The sequence below is a fragment of the Macrobrachium rosenbergii genome, chromosome 22 (genome assembly GCF_040412425.1).
Source record: "Macrobrachium rosenbergii isolate ZJJX-2024 chromosome 22, ASM4041242v1, whole genome shotgun sequence".
Taxonomy (NCBI): Eukaryota; Metazoa; Arthropoda; class Malacostraca; order Decapoda; family Palaemonidae; genus Macrobrachium; species Macrobrachium rosenbergii.
In genome coordinates, this window is record NC_089762.1 from 10557598 (window position 1) to 10575458 (window position 17861).

General features: G+C 40.8%; 1 long non-coding RNA gene across 1 annotated transcript in view; it reads left to right on the forward strand.

Moving 5' to 3' along the window:
• The window catches only part of LOC136850573 (uncharacterized), a 470237-nt gene extending 455979 nt beyond the window's left edge, over window positions 1–14258 (forward strand). Inside the window, exon 4 of the long non-coding RNA XR_010856662.1 lies at window positions 13420–14258. This is a non-coding gene — a long non-coding RNA (uncharacterized lncRNA). The remainder of the gene's footprint in view (window positions 1–13419) is intronic.
• Window positions 14259–17861: the final 3603 nt, after the last annotated feature.

The window sequence follows — 17861 nt, forward strand, 5'->3', positions numbered from 1 at the left end:
CGGCTGCGAGCTGCCAGTGAATATTGCGTGATGCATGGTTCGGTGCTCGCCGGAAGATCCCAAAGAGGCGGTAACCCTATATGCGGCTTTCGTGTCGTAATCGGCAACACTGCTCACTGGCTGACCCAGTATGCGCTGTTTTAATGAGCAATGAAAGTTGTTGGTGTTCCACCTAGGTACGTGCCTGGTGACAGACAAGCTGTTGAGGTGAATGGGTGAAATACGAAGAAAAACACCAAGTATTTCCAGACATTCTTGATACCAGGAAGTAACGAAGGCTGAGCATGAAACAGAAGGAACTGATTTACCTGCGCCAGAATTTTCGAAGGGTAGCGAGCTTGAAAAACTTCCGAAAATGATTCCCAATGTCGTACTGAAGATTTTTGAAGAAGGAAAATCTATTGAAGACTTTTAGCGTAATCCAGAGTGAATACGAACAATGATGGCTGTGGCGAAGTTGGCGGATATTGAGTTCGGCGCCGAGACGGACAATTGACTGAAAGTTGCTGGCTTGCGGAGAAAAAATTTAGTTAGCGATTTATTGGCCCGAGTTGTTGGCCAAGATGCAACAAGCTCTAGCGTTATTACACAAAGAAGGATGCTAATGAGAAGCATGACACCGAACATTCGGAAATTTTAATTCCGCCTCGCACTGAGGAAGCGAAGCAACGTGCGCACAGTCTGAGCATATGAGAATCGAAGGTGAAGGTATGAAGTAATGGCACGGCAGTTTCTGAGATGACCCAGCATGCCGAATAGCTGAAACAAATGGCTTTATTCAAGCTTTCTGACTTCATTAAGACGGGAAGAACTCTTTTGCTGAAGAATAATGCAGATAATGATTTGATCCGCTTTCGAAAACGAGAAGACATGTGAATGGCTGTTGACGTTAATGTCAGTAACGAAGACGACACTAAAAAGCTCAGCAATTACAGGTATTTGCGTAATTTTCTCCGAGACTGAAATTCCAAGCCCCCTGAGTAGAGGAACAGACACCTGGTATTCGGGGTATGTGATGAACTGTTACAGGAATGGTGCAACTGATTATCTGAAGGCTCAGAGCACAGTACCAGGCTTTTAGTGTTAACCAGAAGTATGAGGAAAGATAGGGTGAAGGCTCCGTTGGCATTGCAGTTTAGTGAAAGAGAGTATATGAAGAACTTGAGGAAAAGGTGAAAATGAAAACTCTCTTTGAGGCGAAGATAAACCAAAAGAAAATAAAAAGGAAGTATGATAACTAGACAACTTAAAAATGCAGTGTTGAACAACGAAATTCTGATATTTTACACCAGTGAAAAGTTTCCTTAAAGGTCTATGAGTAACGAAAGAGATTGAAATGATATTATATGATGAAAACACCGAAGCTAACAGAGGGCTAACTACATGTGTCTTTGAGCAGCCTGCTCAAGTTAGAGCTGGTTGTGTTTATAACAGGCTGCTTCATCTGCAGAAGGACGTGACTTTTGAAGCCAGGAGGTAAACAGATCGCTGGTGCCTTCAATATTAGAAAGAATTTGGAGAACAAACTAAATTGTTGATCGAAGCAGGGTGAGTGAATGTTCCTGAACACACAGACACTACAAGTGTACCAACTTGACAAGCATGAGACAAAGATCAGAGGAACTACAAGCCATTCGCTGCTTTCGTGTGTCACCACTCGTCGAATATTTTGAAAAGAGAACTATTTATTACAACGCAGACAACGAGGCGATTCAGAAACTCATTACGAACTACACAATGATAGTGAAAAAACCAGATACATTGGGCTGTGTACTGATATAGGCAACATGATAATGACTGTAATCCTTGCCTCTTATTGATCAATTAGCGATATTTGGCAAGCCGTCTAAAGTAATAAAGCCACTATTTATTCTGAGACCCTTCGCCATAATGTCCCCTGATTGATGCATAATGCTGACGTGAAGAGAGGCTGCATTTGAAGAGCTGTGTATTATGGGTATTTATCCCCATTCCCAGCTCATTGAATTCAAGCAGATAGTGATCTTCTGGGGAAAATATTATAATATAAGATTATGTATGCTTTGATGTCTGGGTGTCTCGACCTTTCTTACAGATGACGCTTTATTTCATATGTTTAGGCGTTTTACAGTAGTAATCTGTTTAAACTGCACCGCTCTTCATGAGGGCCAAAAGTTTGCGTACTGTGGAGAAGAAAAGGAATGACACGAAACATTATCAGATAACCCCATTTCCCTGTTGTTACACAATGAATGAGCTTTTCAAAAGGGCCGCTGCTATGCTGACGAATGATTATCGGCAAATATTTGTTACATATTTGTCTGTATGCCTATTGCCACAATTCTTATTTTCTCTTATGCCTTATGTGTTCATGTCTGAAAGAAGAAGGCGGAAGTATACTGTTGTTCAGAATTTTTGAAACGATCGTCACTGGTATATTGCAGGTATGCAGCTTTAAGAGCAGATACTGTCAGCTCACATAGACAAATGCAACATGTTTCTGAGCGCTGAGTACCAGTATTCATTATTGATACTGTTTGGCAGAATGGAGTATTTAATAGCCTTCTTTGTGGCCATTCTGCTGATGCAGGATATTGAACAGTATTCTGGAATTTGAAGTATTAGCAACTGCAATTTGGTATAGATGATGTTTCGTAATTAATTAGTTGAACGAAGGCTCAGTTGAGAAAGAATGCGGCAGTGGTGAACACCCTATCTCAATTGCCGACCGATCTGGCAGGGAGTGTTAACACTGATTGCTCTAATATAAAACTCCACGAGCTATATGATCTAAAATGTTGTTCTTGTGTTTATATATTAACAGGGAGTAGATATGCGCTTGTATTGCAGGTGAGGTGTTATGTGTTGAGATTTTAGAAGACTTGTGGTTCTTTTTAAAGTGGTATCGAGAAGACTGGCTATAATGAGCAGATCATATTTTTGTGTTAGTGTAATTGCTGTTGACCTCATTTCCATTGACCCCATATTTCTATTCTTATGTTTATTTTCATATTACTCACAGTTAAATGTTTATATTTCACAATATTTTGCAGATTTTAATCGAGCAATTACATTATTAAAAAGAACTCATTAACTATACTGTTGAATTTCGGTAATTACTGCTGTTGACTTCCCATTATTAATGTTTAGTGAACGCGAACTAGTGATGTTCAATTTGCTATCTAAATAACAATTAGCTGATTTAATTTTACTTGATGAAAGTAAATTAAAGTTTTTGTGACTTTTATTTTGGTGAAAAACCGTAAATCTTACGCTGTTGTCAAATAATGAGTAGTCTTTGAGCTTAATGAACTCTGCTTTGACTTAGAAATAAATTTGTCGTTTAATTTTTGAAAGCATGGTGTTTCATTTGACCACCGGCTGATTGAATATTTGTGTGTGTGGGTAAGTGATATGTCTGTTTGTTCACCTGAACATCTAAGTGAAACAGAAACATTTTATGTTGTTGAGTGATGCCCTTTCCCCAGTGTTATGGCTTGTCATTGTTACCTCACCCATAACAATGGAATTTGGGTAATTTTCGAAGTGTTAGCTGGACACAGAGATCTTTTCTTACCTTTAAGTATTCAGTCTTGATATTTTGTTATGGTCTGGCTGAAGTAATTGACTTTTTGAGTCTTCACTTTGTGACAATATAACTATATAGAAAGTAACTGTAGCGTATGTGACAATACTATATGTAATAGCGCTGTGTATGCTGCTATATGTAACATGTATATATATGCTATGTATGTATATGTATATATATATTCATGTATTTAAAAAATTCTCCCTCCAGCAGTAATGAAATCAGAAGTTTCATGACGACTGGAACACCCAGCTTTGAGGGGATAATATGTCAGTCGTCTTAACCCAGGAGTGGGCAACGTTACGGGAGACAGAAAACAGACCGAGAAGAAAGGCCAGTCAAGGCTATGATGAGCTGCTATGTTGTTATAGCTAACTATAAGTGTCTGTCCTGACCTTTGTGCATGGTATTGCTCCTTCCAGATATTGATCCTGTGCTTGGCCTAGAAGGCCTCAAATGGGGAAACACCATTGTCTCACGATAACGAACACCTGCAGCTTCTAAGCGCTGTTGTTGCACTGACTTACGTATGTTGGATGTGAGCCAAAATTCTCTTTTACCAAGCAAGCTCATATACTGGGCTGACAAAAAGTACGTCTTCAAAGTGCGGAGAGTGGCTGAATAACTGCTTTTCCTTCTTGTCATTTCTCTCCATTCCATATTTTCAACTTTCATTCTCCCAAACAAAAAACGCTGTTTCCACGGTAATACGCAGTACCTCATATTAAGTTTGATTTAACGATAATATTAGGCATTCGGCTCGATCGTTGTGTTTATCCAACTATCGCGCAGAGAAGAAGGCAGCGCTGCGAAGCCCAATATAATTTGTTCGTGCTTTGATTTTCTGCGCCTATAACAAATAGCGCAGACGTTTAACTACCGTCTTTAGCTGCATGCAGTGCTACTGACCGCCGCGATCCCGGGGGCCTGTTCCTTTGTCTACGTTGATAGCAAATATTTTTATCGGCCGGTCTCAACAACGTCTTTTCATTTGCATGTCCAACTAACAGGGCTGTAGCCACTTCTCAGTTTTGTTTGAGCAACATGTATAGTCTTACTGTGCATTGCGTAATACTTTGATCGGTCAACCATTTCATAGTCAATTTCTTGTTAACTTGTGAAATGGTCAGTAACAAGAACATTCTTCCTGACCCAAACTGGAAGATGATAATCAGGAAGTCATCTTGTAATTCCATTTGATAACTTACGTTCTGAACTCTGGGTGTTTAAGCATTGAAGTACATTCAAAAATCAATTGTTGACCAGACTCCGAAACTGGCGTGGCAACCTTGCAGAAGATGCTAGTCAAATTGTAACAGAGTGGCATATTCTGATTTATGAAGATGCGAACAGCGCAGCGGGCTAACTCAAAAGATAATTCAATTCCGACCCATTCACGAGCAAAAGGATGACGAAGAAGCAAGCTGAAGATATTTTAATTGATATTGCAATTGCTGCGGATATGTTAGAACGAATGAGAAGAACTGTTTAAAAGAGAATTGTTGTGGCCACCAGTTATGTGTCATGAGATAAAGGTAGTACCAAGATTCTTCTCTGCGCCCCAGCTGCACAATGCCTGTGCTTTGCGTTAACTCACTCAACCATAACCACATACAATATATTCTATGCATGAGTATTTAACAAATACATTTCATAACTTCTTTTCATATTTCATATACATACATATATATATATATATATATATATATATATATATATATATATATATATATATATATATACTATATATGTCTTTTATCACATCACCGTGATTCATATACAATCAGTAGCTACAAATGTCCTTTAATATCCAATTCGCTCTACCTCGGAAATAATATATTTTCATATATGTTACCGAAGGGGAATTTTTTAGTTGATAATAAGTTCGTCGCCCCGTGGGCTCCCAGACTTTCCAAGCGAAGGACAAGAACTCAGGACCACAGTGGACGCATTTAACCTGTGACCAGCAAGTGAGGTATAAGTGGATATCATCTCCCATAAACAAATCGCCCATCAAACTCAGGTGTTTGTATTTAGAGACGATATCCACCCACCTCTGCCATGCTAACCGTGTAGTATGTTTGTCGCACGCAGCCACATTATGACTTTTTATCACATCACCGTAATTCATATACAAGCAGTAAGCTACAAACGTCCTTTAATATCCAATTCGCTCTACCTCAGAAATAATATATTTTCATATATGTTACCGAAGGGGAATTTTTTAGTTGATAATAAGCTCGTCGTCCCGTGGGCTCGAACCAGCGAAGGACAAGAACTCAGGACTACAGTGGACGCATTTAACCCACGCGACCAGCAAGCGAGGTATAAATGGATATCGTCTCCCATATACAAATCGCCGTCGAACTCAGGTGTTTGTATTTAGAGCGATATCACCCTCTGCCATGCTAACTTGCGTGTAGTCACGTTTGTCATACGCGGCCATATTATGACTTTATCCATCACGTGATTCATATACAATCAGTAAGATATAAACGTCCTTTAATATCCAATTCGCTCTACCTCGGAAATAATATTTTTTCATATATGTTGAAGGAATTTCAAGTGATAATAAGTTCCTTAAGTCCGTGGGCTCGAACCAGCCCGAAGGACAGAACTCCAGGACTACAGTCGGCGCCATTTAACCAGCATTTGATGGCAGTAAAAGTCATAATAGCAAACCGTGCGACCGACGCACTACATGGTTAGCGCCCAACGAAGATGGAAGCTATGCGATCACTCTAAATGCAAACACCTATTTGACGGCGATGAAGGCATTCACGCGCAACGTCGTGGTGCAAATATCGTCACTGTGATCTGATTCTTGTCACTTTATTCGGCTACAAAACATTCGTATCAACTAAGAAACCCTTTAATGGCACATATATGAAAATATATTATTTCGAAGCCAAGCGGGTGAATATTAAATCGTTTGTAGCTTACTGTAACCTTATAGTATGACATTGTGATAAAGGTATATGTAACTGCATGCGTTAAACGCACTGTACAGTTGGCATGGCGAAAACAGTGAATATCGTCTCTAAATACAAGCTTACCGAAGTGATATTCACTATACTTCGCACTGGCCTTGCGTGAAGTGCGTATCGATCCATATCCTTCGTTGGTCAGCCCGCAGTTTGACTGTTTTTATTATCGGCTAAAAATTCCTTCAGCCTTTATATGTGAAAATATATTATTTCAGTGAATATTAAAGGAACATTTATAACACTGATGTATATGAATCGCGGTGATAGCGATAAAAAGTATCGCCAATAACAACGCGTGCATTCAACGCACTACGCGACCAGCATGGCGAGAAAGAATAGTGAATATCGATATAAATGGTTTGGCGACGACCCAGCCTTATGAAGTGATATCATATGCCTCACTTGCTGGCGTGGACCAAATAAACCATAATCTGAGTTCTTAATCATCATTGATTGAGGCCATGGACAACAGTTTTTTCATTATCAACAATTCGCTATTTAACATGTAGAAATATATTCAGTAAGCTGGTGAATGATAAAAAGTTGTTGTATATAATGTATGAATCACGGTGATAATGACAAAAAATCATAATATGGCCTAGTCTTTATTCTTTTACACTGTTGGCATGGCTTGAGAGAGTGAGCAGATATAGATCTCTAAATATATTCACCTGAAGCATTGTATATGAAGATGATATCATATACCTCACTTGGCGTGTGGGAATCGTCCATAACAGTCTATCTCTGCTGGTTGAGCTATGGTGGCTGAAACTTGTATCAATAAGCATTATGCTGTAATATATTATTTCGAGTAGAAAACACAAGTGAATGACAAAGAAATACATTGTAACACTGATGTATATGAACTCTGTGATAATAAAGTCATAATATGCCATCTGTGTACTGCGGTCAACTTGGCTTTTGAAAGATAGTGAATAAATATAAATACAAGCACCTGAGTTCAGCGAGCGACTACCATATGTACTATACTCACTTGCTGGCCAGCGTGGGACAAATGTGTCCACAATCTGAGTTCTTTTGTCGCTTTGCTGAACCGAGCCCGCTTGACTGAAACATATCAAAATCATGGAATGCTATACATATTACAAGGCAATATCATGAAAGTTGCAATAGTTACACTATGCCTCAACAACAAGAAATAACCATAACACACCCACAACAAGGTTAACATATATAACCACAACAGGGCTAACCAATGTAACCATAATAGGGCTAACAACGCAGAGGTGAACTTCTGAAACACGCAAGGCTGTAATACCTGGGTGAGGTCCCACACATGGATGAGCTGAACTTCCGAAACATACGAGGCTGCAATACTTGGATGGGGTCACTCACACAAACGAGTTGAACTTCAAAAAACATGCTGCAATAGGCAGCGAGTTGAACTTCCAAAACATGTGAGGCAGCAATACTCGGACAAGGTCCCACACACAAACAAGTTGAACGCCTGAAACATGCGAGGCTGCAATACTCGAACGGGGTCACACACAGATGAGTTGAACTTCCGAAGCATGAGAGGCTGCAATGCTCAGATGAGGTCACACACACACACAGATGAGTTGAACTTCTGAAATATGTGAGGCTGCAATACTTGGATGAGGTCAGACACACAGATGAAGCTGCACCCAAGGACGAGGTCACTCCCAAGGTGAACTGTCAACACAGACGAGGATGCAAACCTGAACGTGGCTACGCACAGATGGGGTGTTCCTCTACATCCTGTCGAGGAAGCCATCAGGTACCCCATACCTGACGCTGCTCAAATACTGACTCTCTGCTACTGACTTTTCAGGTCACCATAATGGACAGTGCTCTCTCACTGACTTTCAGGTAACCATACCTGACAGTGACTCTCTACTGACTTTCAGGTAACCATACCTGACAGTGACTCTACTGACTTTCAGGTAACCATTCCTGACGGTGACTTTCTACTGACTGAAGCTGTCCGACACCGCTCGATGGATGTCAACTCACCTCAACAAAAACAAGAACAAGTTAACAGATGAAATGACCCTTACTAGGGAACAAACGGGAAATAATTGTTCCTGCTAAGCAGTCACAAAACCTGACAATATATATTATTATAAAAATTCCCCTGTTCATCCTCTCTTCCTTGATTTAGTAGAAATATAAAAAGAAAAAAACCAAAGCTTTCTCTTGTAAAGCATTCTAGGGAGGGAAGCAAGAGAGCAGGGTTGTTTTTCCAAATGCACCAACCATCAGGAGGGTGTAGAAAGTTTAGTTTAGATACATATTTGACAGGATAGGTTTTGCTAGGACCACCCTTAGCTATATTGTACCTTAAGCCCACTTTTCCATGACCTTTGTGCTGGCTAAGTTTTTGTTACTTTTCAGAGACTACCTGAGGCCAGCCAAGGAACCTGGTGGAGGAGTCTTTCAAGCAAGCACCCACGCCATTTGACCCAGCTCAGCAGTCTGGGGGCATCCTTCATAGAGACCACACACCCAAGCGTCTTTGTTCTTCCCCCTTTTGTTGAACAGCTGGGGAAATTACCATTTCCATGGACCCAAGGCTTCTGATGAAACTGATCACTTCATTATCTATTCCAGCGTTAAGTCTGAAAATGACAATTACTCCCAGTTCTTTTTCTTTAGTCCTCCTGCTATTGTTTCATGTTTCAACTTTCCCTCTCTCTTAAGAAGTCACTGACTAAGGAAAATCCTAGTAAAATACATGAAGTACAATTATTGTTGCCTAGTGAAATTGCATAAATTATCCTCCATGGTGTTAATGTAATATTCTTGATCTAAGATTCATCCCTTGCAGTCAATTAATGATAAGATAACGAATTGTTATCTGGATACGTTTCTTCCAGAATTGGGCACACCTTGGAACCTGGCCAGAATCTTGTTTGGAGAAGGATTAGCATACCACTGTCCTCAATTCACGCGCTTGAAATTGCTTATAGACGCGTCACAAGATGCCCCCAGCCGTTGTGTCATCCACTAACTTCTGTTGAAATATCTTGTGTCCGAAGTGGGACGAAATTGGAGCTGTTATTATCTCCCATAAGATCCCAGTTAACTTTAATTTTTTTTGTTTTTGTTGAATTAGTCGTTTGAGCAATGTCGTTGATTTAATTCATGTTTGTAAATTGATATGTTCAGTAACTTAGTCTCAATTGGCAACTGACCTAATTATATTAATTATCTGTCTTTTTTATTAACTTATCATCATTCATTGAAAGGATTACATGGGTCTTAGGTAAAGCAAGGCTATTTAAATCACAGTGATTAATAATTAAATTCATCAGCCGAATGACCCATGTAACAGTGGCGGACCTTGCAGAGATCTCTAATTAATTCAGAGATAAAGAACTTGGAATAAAATTGAATATGAATTCATTCAAAGATAAAAACTCAGATCATATCAATTTCATGCTAAATTCTCCCAAACAAGGATACAGGCCAAAATAAGTAAGATTAAGAATACCAATATTACAATAATTAGAAGAGTAGGTAGGAAAGTGTGCATTAAATGAGAGCAGCTATCATTTACAATTTACAATAACAAGGAAACGTTTGCCGCGTTCGGATACCAAGCCACAGCCGCATACCAGTCAAGGTCATAATAAGTTACCAAGTCAAGATTTAAAATTTTTCTATTTGCCGGCCAATGATTAATGCATGATATTAATTTTTGAACTAGTTATCTATTGCATGACAGTATTGGGAGGGTGTGTGCCTAGCGCTTCTTTCATAGGATAGGACGGACAATTTACAAGTCCATAAGGTTTCTTGGAAAAAGCAGCAACCATGTCAGCCCTGGAGAGAAGTACAGTACTTTCCAGTATTAATTTCATAATTTGCCTTTTCACATTAACATAAATCAGGCCAGTAAGGACGTCACGGGTCCATTCCTTTGTATTGTGAAGGGCCCCGTAGTAAGTATGGCGGACGCCTGTAGGTCTTAATTTCAGCGCTGAAAAAGAAAAAAAATTAGAAAATTATAACAAATTCGTTTTCCATCTTTATAACGTAAAATAGCTTGCATTTGTGTTATTTTAAGTTAAAACTTTTATTCCCACATTAGCTTCATTCGTTTTGTAAGAGGAATTTGAGTGCTTTGTTCTTTTTTTATTGTAATGATATTGCGAAGGCGGGAGGTTGTGTATTCCTCCGCCGGTCGGTCTCCCGCACTTGCTTTCAGTAAGGTATTGTGTTTTGAGCCATCAGCTGTGTGTTCACGTGACCCGTCCAACATTTTGAGAACTGGTTCCCTGTGGGCCAGTAGCCGCCATCTTAAAACTTTGTTGTTATTATTGTTTACCTGTGTGACGTGACAAGTAACGTCTGCCTCATCTACTCCACTTAGCGAACTACTTTGTCTCGTCCATTACCATACTGCAAATCTTAGGAAAAAATAATACTTCAATTAAAGGGAAACTAGGTATAGGATTTCATGCAACAGGTAAAAAAAAGTTAATAATTTAGTCAGAGACTAATTTATTTAGGAAATGTAACAAAAAGGTTCCTACACAAAACAAACTTTCGCAGGGAATTATATAAAAGAAAAAAAAGAACTTCACAATTTAACTATACTTATCAGTGTAAGATGTAAGACATGAACGGTAATAGGGCAAGTTAATACTGGCAAGGCAACCCATTACCTAACATAGCCAAAGTAAGAAGTGTTTCAAAAAGAAGAAACCTGTTAGTGTGCATTTACAATTTTACTTATTTACTCAGGCAGTGCAAACTTCGCTTGCTGGATACTTTTCTTCACTCTCTCTCTCTCTCTCTCTCTCTCTCTCTCTCTCTCTCTCTCTCTCTCTCTCTCTTCCACCTCTTTTACCCATTTACGTAAGCTTTAAGATATCTCAGAAGTGTATGTACACCATCTTCATTGAAAGAACGGGCCGACATTGGAATAATTAATTAAAATATAACAAATAAAAAAAACACCTCTGTCCCACAGATAGAGAAGGATAAATTAAGATTAACCACAGTTATAGAAAATTGTCGGCCATGAGTGGGGTCTTTTATCCAGACTCAAGCATAAAAACCCTCCTCCCTCCACACGAAAAGAAGTAGCACAGCTGGTACTAGGAACTAGTCACCCACGAGGGCCAAAGCAACCAGAATTTATTTTTCTTTTCCACAGTGCCACTAATCTGAGGCACTCACAAAATGAAGAGCCTACATATCTGTTTCTTCTTACCTTCCCTTTTTTCTCCTACTTATTAGTTACACTCGGCTTGGGCAGAGTGCACTTTTCCCCTTAGTACAATTAGTTGTGCTCCAAGACAAGTGTTGATTCCTAGGAACGTACTGGCAACTAGTGCCACCAAAAGAAAAAAGAAGTCCTTTTGTGACTACATAAGCTACACCTGTACCTAGAGATAGCGTGCCAGCAGTGTGACCTTTGTGCGGCACACTCAACCACAGTGCCACCTTATTGAAAAGGTACCACACCACTGAAGTGTCACCCAAATCTGAGGGACACTTCCTCAATTCCAAAGTACGTCCAGTCAACCCAAATAGATGCCCTTACCTACCAGAACCATGGCGACAGAACATTACAGGGCCTTCATGGATCTTGGGAAGGAGGCAGGTCTCATGGGACCAGAACTCGCCAAATGGGTCAAGGAACAGATGGATGACTTGGCCAAGCAAGAGAGGGAAGAAAGAGCGGAACACAGGAAGGAAAAAGAGGAACAGAGGAAGTATGAAGAAGAACAGAGGAAGTATGCAGAAGAACAGAGGCGGTATGCTGAAGAACAGAAGCAGCTGGAAGATGCAAGAGAAGAATGGAGAAGACAGCATGACTTAGCCCTCAAGGAAAGCAAGCAAGCTCTCAAGGCAAGCGAGCTGGCTCTCAAAGAAAAGGAGCTCGAGCTGGAGAAGGCTTGAAGGAAAATGCTGAAGCTATGTCTATCCAACAAACCTCCAACACCACACCTGCTGCGCCAAATGCTCCAATCTCAAGCATCAATTCCCTAGTCCCAAAGTGGACTGAGGAAGAGCCAGAAGCATGGTTGGAGGAAATAGAGTCGCTCTTTGAAAACCACAAGACCACCGAGACAAAGAGGGCCTTAGTGCTTGCCAAGCACATGGAAGGAAAAGCTAAGGCAGGCCTCCGCTCACTGGAGAAGAGTCAGAGAAGAAACATGGTAGAAGTCTGTAGGGTCATAAAGAATGCCTATGAAATAACACTGGAGAAATGGAGACAGCGGTTTCGAGGTCTTGCCTAGGAAGTCGGCCGGTCCTGGACTGAATGGGCCTGTCACAAGACCCATACTGGTACCCACTGCTTTGACTCCCTGTCATGCACTACAATCGAGGACCTATTCAATCGGACTATGCCTGAGGATCTTTTCCAATGTGTGCCTGGGCCCCTTGCAGTGTATCTCAGTGATAAGCAGCCCATCCACCACACTTATGGATGCCTGCCGTATGGCAGATTCATGGGAAACCTATAACCAGTCCCACAGCACATCTCAGTGGCGCATAGTGCCACCTGGGCACCTCTCAGGCTCAACTTGCCCGAAGAACGGACTGCCTAGCAAAACTGCATAAACCCACTGTAAGAAGTTGGGGCACATTGAATCTGATTGCTGCTACAAGTTGGGCAACAATAACCAGCCATATACTAACAACCAGAACTCCTCTCCCTCTACGTCCACTCAACCCTCTCCACCAACTGTCACAGTAGGTCACTGAGCCCGCCAGAAAAGGCTCTTGCCAATCCTGTGGTGCTGCCAGCCACTATAGTGCTGGACATCCGGCCTGCCCAAATCATGTCCCAGCCACCAAGTTCATCAACTTAATTAGCACCTCTTTCTCTGTGGCCAGGCTGCAGAACATACTTCACCCCGAGAGGCTGGATACCCAGTTCCTTTTGGTGGCACCCCTTAACCCTTAGTGGACGGATTGAGCTTCAGTGTGAAGTAAAACAGGTTTGGCGAGGTGGACAGATTGCGCTTCAGTGTGAAGCAGAATTATGCACCACTGTTATGGTAATAATAATTCGAAACAAAGGTGCCAATACTTCTATATGCTATAAATTCACTAATGTAAACTTTTATACAGACATGAGAGTTAGGCCAGTATCAGTAATGCTTATGACTTCAAGGGGGAAGGTACTGCATCTCTCTCTCTCACATGAGTCTTTTTGTAAATTTGCTTGTAAATGCACGAAGGGGTTACTGTTGTTTTTTGTTTTCGTCTTTTACAATAGTATGTCGGTTGTAAATGTAATTTTACAAAGAAAATGCAAAGAAAGATTAGAAAAAGCTTGTAAAAGTAAAAAAAAAGTTACTGAATCTTCCTTCTCGTAAACTTACGTGAATATTTTACAACAAATATGCAAAAAATTTGTTACTGCTTTTATTTCTTATCTGTTTTGATATTGTGTGAGCAGTAGTAATAATTTTACAAAATCCCAAAAAGTTATTTATTAGAAAAAACACATATAAGTTGGTAAAATTTACAATTGTCTTGTAAATGAGGCCCCACAAGGCATTGTAAATAGTCATTTTCAACTTCTCGCAGAAGGTAGGGAAAATTTTTAGAATTTTTTTTATTTATACAGTGTGAATGTATGTGTCATTCTCTTTCCATTGGTGTGATTTTTTTTTTTTTATTTTGCCGACCTCAAAGTTTCCCCGGTCTGGGGTGCTGCACATTGATAAATTATGCCGTCCCTTAAGGGTTAATGGCTCTAGCCTGCCCATGGCCCTACTGGTCATGGCATACATTGCAGCCAAAGTTAGCCTGATTGCCAGGCCCCAAGTGCTAGCCAGTGCCACTGATGATGAGAAAACTCGGTGGGAGATGAAATGGGTAGGGGGCCACACCAAAACCATTCCCACAGTCAAGCTCCAGGTCATGGCACCTTGGGGCATGCTACCTCACCTCCTTGGTGTTGTGAGTGGAATTAGGCCGGGAGTGGATTTCCTGTTGGGTCGGGACCTTCTCTGGGGAAGCCCTTCCCCAACGCCACTTCACCGCCACGCTACCTCCTGAATGGAGGCCCTGACTGTAGGATCCCAAATCAAGGCACAGCCACTTTGACAGGCGTGCCACCAAAAGAAGAAGAACCAACGTCTGCCTGCCTAATTGGTCAGTGGAAGGGCACATGCAGAACAATTCTAGGCCTGGTCCTCCCTCTCTACAAAAGGACAGTCAGCAACGAGGTCCTCCCTCTCCATGAAAGGACACTCAAGAGAAGCAGCCCCACTGTAGAGCATGAAAGATGACAGGCCACTCCACTAATTGGGAAGGCTGCCCAAATAAACAATGTCCAGCTGATGTCCCAAACCAAGACTCTCCAGGAGGCTCTGACCTCTAGCTGGAACAGGAATGTGTCTCAGCCCAACTCAAGCCATCTGCTAGGTATTGCACCTCTGGATCCCTCATCAGGTATGCCTGAGCCACCACAAGAAGAGGACCCAGAGCATGAGACAGATCCTCCTCCTGGAGATCCAGGACCCGTCACTGCACTAATCTTAGCAACCTGTGAGCCTCCAGCACCCGACATTTCTTCCTCCCCAAATCCGTCCCCAGAGGATGAACCCCTGGTGGATCAAATTGCTACACCTTCTCTGGGAAACCAGGAACTGGCCTCCCCGGATCTAAGGAAATTTGATGATAACCTTTCAACAAGTCTATCTTGGAAACAAATTTGGCTTGCCCAATATTATCAAGTAACTGATCTATAAAAGGCAAGGGATAATTGTCAGCCACACTTTTAGAATTCAGTTTCCTATAATAGAATTCAGTTTTCTATAATCAGTACACTTCCTAAATGAGCCATCTGGTTTCTTCACTAACACACAAGGAGAACAGTAATGACATGAATTGGATTCTGCTCATCCATGCTGCAATAAATATTCCACTTCTTTCTTCAAAACATCTGTTTAAAAGGTTTTCCATCTTCTCTGATCTTTACCTCAGTTTTTGTCAGATTGGTACGCCTAGGCACATCTACAAAAATATCAGGGAAACTTCTAATCACTTCGCTCAATTCACCACTTTGCTCAACACTCAGATGTTTTAGTTTATCCTCCAAATTTTCCAACATTGTTCATCTTGTTTTCAACTCCCAATTCGTAGCCATCCTCGTCCTCTGCAGATGAAGTTGTCTGTGTTACTGACACCGTTTCAGTTTTAATCTCTGAGAAGTGAGGTTTCAGAAGATTCACATGTATCTTCCTCTGTTTTTTCCTTCTTCCTGGTGTTTCCGTCACATAAGTTTGATCACTTAACTTCTCTATCATCGTAAGGACTTTGATATTTATTGGTAAGAGGAAATATTTTCAGTGGTAAGAACACTAGAACTTGCTGTCCTACACTAAAACTTCTTAGTTTAGCCTTAGCAACATATCTCCTTTTCATTTTCTCTTGAGTTATTTTCAGATTTTCTAATTTCTCTTAACCTTTTCCTCAAATTCTTCACATATTCTCTTTCGATTTCCTCTTGATTTTCTTCCCAGTTCTCTGCAAGAATCTTCAATGGACCTCTCACTTCTCGACCAAAAATCATCTCATTAGGTGAACATCCCATATTTTCTTAATAAGCATTTCCTAACTTCAAAGAACATCAAGGGAAAGCTAGCATCCCATTCTCTTCCTGACTCATAACAGTATTTTGTTAACATACTTTTCAATGTCTGGTGGAATCTTTCCAAGGCTCTTGAGTCTCTGGATGATGAGCAATTGATAACTGTTGTTTCACTCCTAACAAGTTCATCACAATTTTGAAGTAAAGTTCGTTCCTCTATCACTTTGCACAATTTCTGGTATTCCAATCTTGGAGAAAAACTCCTCCAATTTCTCAGCAATTATCTTTGCACTTCTGCTTCTTACAGGAATCGCCTCAGGATACCTAGTCACAGGAAACATTAATGTTAACAGATATTCATTTCCTTTCTTTGTTTTCGGAAGCGGCCCAACCCCATCTATAATCATCTTGCTAAAGGGTTCTCCTCTAACTTTTATGGGTTGTAGGGGGGCTTTCTGAATGGTTTCATTCGGTTTTCCAGCTATCTGGCATGTTTGACACTCTCTACAAAGCCTGCTAACAGCCTTGTGAAGTCCAGGCCAAAACAAATACTTCATAATCTTCTCAACAGTCTTCCTGATTCCCATATGTCCAGACTCATGCACTACTTTTGCCACTTGCTTCCTCAATGGGTATGGAATCAGAATTTGGTGATATTCACCCTATTTGGCATTTCCTGGTATATCTACAGGTCAATGCTCCTTCATTAGCAATCCTTCCTTTAGATAATAACAGGTATGAGTTTGTTGCATCTCTTCTTGATCAACAACTCTGAGGAACAAATCAGCCAACGTTGTATCCCTCTTCTGCAGTTCCATTAGCTTCTCTCTAGTCACCTGACCAACTTCAAGGGCTGAAATCTCAATATCTGCTAACTCTGCTACTGTAGTTTTGCTACTATCATCAGGAACACTCTGGCTACTCTGAGTCCCTTCAAGAACAAAAGGTTCTTCTACTTGGGAAATCTCTTCTTTGTCATCACTAGTGGAAACTTCACTTTCCTGGAACAGCTCATCTAAGCTCAAAGGACCTTCACTTGATCCCTCTGGTGCATGTAAATCCTCAGCTTCTTCACTTGCAGATGTAGTTCTCTTCATACTCCTGGTAGTTACACAACTTGGAAACAGGTGGGGGTTATTTTTCTCTAAATCTACCTTAGGAATAATATTCAGCATTTTAACTGTCACTATAGGACAAGGAACAAATGGTCCACCACCTACTTCATTATCCAGTAAAACATGCACACCCTCAACAGCTAGTGATCCCTTTTCAGCAAAATCAACATTCCCTGTCACCAATTCATACGACAGGTGAAAGCGGCATATAGGAGTTACCTCTTCTCCTCCTATACCCTTCAAAATAACTGAATCTCCAGTGAGATTCTTCTCTAGCTGTGGGTGAGCACCATGAACTGCCACACTATGGTTACTCACAGTATCATGTAATACCTTGACTGGTACCTACACTCCCTCCTTGCATTGCCAGTGTAAATTCATAGATATATGGATTAAAAGCCTCCAAGCTGCTCACCCACTCACTGATTGAAGTTACATTTCCATTGGTTGCTAAACACCCAGTCTTCCCAGCTGTCTCAGTCTTCCCCACACTGCTCTTCGTAGTTTGCTTCACTTGGCTACCTTTAACCACATGACCAACTGGCTTGGTCTGCTGTTGTGTCTGATAACAATCTCGACTGTAGTGTTCTGCTCTTCCACACTTGAAGCAGACAACATTAGTCTTCTGTATCTGTCTTGAGAAA